The following is a 2,237-nucleotide window of genomic DNA, read 5'->3' on the forward strand; positions in this document are numbered from 1 at the left end:
CTAGAAGATAGATGCCTCACCAGGACTCAAAGGCAGTGGAACCCACTTATTCTTCTGCACTTCCCATGGCAAATGCAGCTTTATCTGCAGAAAGGAAGTGCAAGGTGAAAGCCAGATGGGAATTCAAAAAGACAGCTCTACATATGAGTTCAGGAACCTTCATGTTTTATTGCCCTACCTTTGTCTCACTTCCTGTCTGTCTAACAGAGTAAGGAGCTGAGGACTGAGGCTTCCAAGCCAAGATGTCTTCCTCAATTAGGGGAATGAAGCCATAGGCCCTAAGGGAAGAAGGCAGACTTTTGACAAGGATCCCACATAATAACCTGCTCCTAGTTTTCTCCCAGCATGATGGACTCTGGTTGGCCTGCATCTAATTCTTCAGAGAGCATGTGTCAACTTCTATCAAGAACCACATCTGCTTGGTCTGAGTGAAGCTGCTAGTTGAGAAACAGATGAGGCCCCTAAAATAGGCCTCTTCCACCCTTTTCTATGGGCCTCATTCCTACTACACTCAGAAACTTTTCTCAGTGTCTGCCTTAACCCTTTAAATTTTCTCAACTGCCTCACCTCTGACTTCACTGTACTCCACCTGTCTCTTTTGATCGCTCAGTATCTTTTCACAGAGCAAGGTTTTCCTTCTTTATCTGTCTTCTCAATGGTTCCACCTCCTTCCAGAAAGCTCCCTGAAGCTCCTCTCTGCGTAGATGTGGAGCATATGTAGAGCACTTTTCAATATCGTTATGTTAAAAGTAGTGTGATTAACATGGGCAGATCCTGGTTTTGTGGGCCCAGAAGCTTCTACAATTTTAGGGATCCTCTTCAAGAAAACATACTCAAAATTATAAAATAAAATCAGGTACAAAAGTGAATATTTAGCATGAAAAGAAAAGTTCCAAAATACAAATTTTAGTCTAAACCAGAAACATGACAAAATCTATGACAAATGGTTTTATTTTTTTATTAATGAACTGACTTGCTTGCCTTTATATTACAGTACTGCTCCCTCAACATCTTTAGTCATGTACTTTTTGATTGCTTTTCATAACAAGGTTTTCAATTAGGAAAGAGAAAGGTAATTCACTCTTTCCCCTAGCAAAGTCAGTCGACATTTGCTTTTGCTTTTTTTTTTTTTTTTTTTAGACAGATCCTGCCACACACAGGTGTATTTGTACCAATGGGACAGAAGGACACCAACTCTTGCAGATAGAAGCCAAGGGGTCATGCCAGTCCCTCTGTCCTCACGCTGGCAGACAGAAGCCTCTATGCTGGAGACTTTGGTGGTGGAGGGGCAGAGGAGGTGGGGGTGGTCCTGTGCACCTTTGGGAGCCTGAGCCACAGCAGGAGCTGGAGCCAGAGCTGTCTTGGTTTGAGCCTTGGCCTTAGACTTTGGGCCACAGAGCCTGAGACCCTTGGCGATGCAGGCATGACCACGTTTCCCCAGCATGGGATGAGCGATATAGGCAAACTTGTGGTTCCTCCCTTTGGGATCTTGGGCTTGACCTCTTTGGTCTTGTTGCGGGCCTTGATAGACTTGACACATGCACTCTTGGCCTTGGCATTGTTGTCCTGAACCTTCTTCAGGCCCTTCTTGTGCTTCCTGGCAAAGTGCACATTCCTCAAGAACTCAGGGCCTACCCATCAAGAGATTAATATCTTTGTAAGTGGGGTTTCTTAATGCCATTCCTGTGCCATTTTTGTGACTGGTTGTGAGTGGTGTGGTTCTGGGACTTGGCCATATTTGCATGGAAGCCTATGGCCCTTAAAGCGCCTCGGACCGTGCTTTTTATTTCTAATAGAAAATAAGAACCTAGAAAGTTGTTTTCAGTTCCACAGCTTATTGATGATTTAATCTGAATGTTAAGACTATTGCCAAATTTGGGAACGCTTCTCTCAAGTTTCTTTCATATATAAGCTCTAAGATATGAAACAATTTTCCATACATTTCAGAAGTCTTTCCATAGATCCTGGGCTCCCTTGGAAGGAATCTCACTCTAAAATTGCCTCTTATCACTGGCCTCTGAAACTGAAGCTCTGGGGGCTTTAATCCTGGGGTTCAAACTCCAGCCTGTGTTTCTTCGGCATCATGACACCTCCCTCAGAAGTCCATTGGCCCCGGGTGCTCTGCCTGAGGCCCGTGGAGTCACATAATCATAGTGACAGTACTCGTAGTGACAGTAATGGTAATCACCACCCGAGGAGCACTCACTAGGAGCCAGTTGTGATAAGAACTGTACACT

General features: G+C 44.4%; 1 pseudogene; it reads right to left on the minus strand.

Annotated features, from left to right (window-relative positions):
- On the minus strand, nt 1–1,736 carry LOC121021942 (60S ribosomal protein L29-like; annotated as a pseudogene).
- Between the last annotated feature and the right edge of the window lie 501 nt (nt 1,737–2,237).

The sequence above is a fragment of the Herpailurus yagouaroundi genome, unplaced genomic scaffold (assembly GCF_014898765.1).
Source record: "Herpailurus yagouaroundi ecotype Mexico unplaced genomic scaffold, PumYag 355, whole genome shotgun sequence".
Taxonomy (NCBI): Eukaryota; Metazoa; Chordata; class Mammalia; order Carnivora; family Felidae; genus Herpailurus; species Herpailurus yagouaroundi.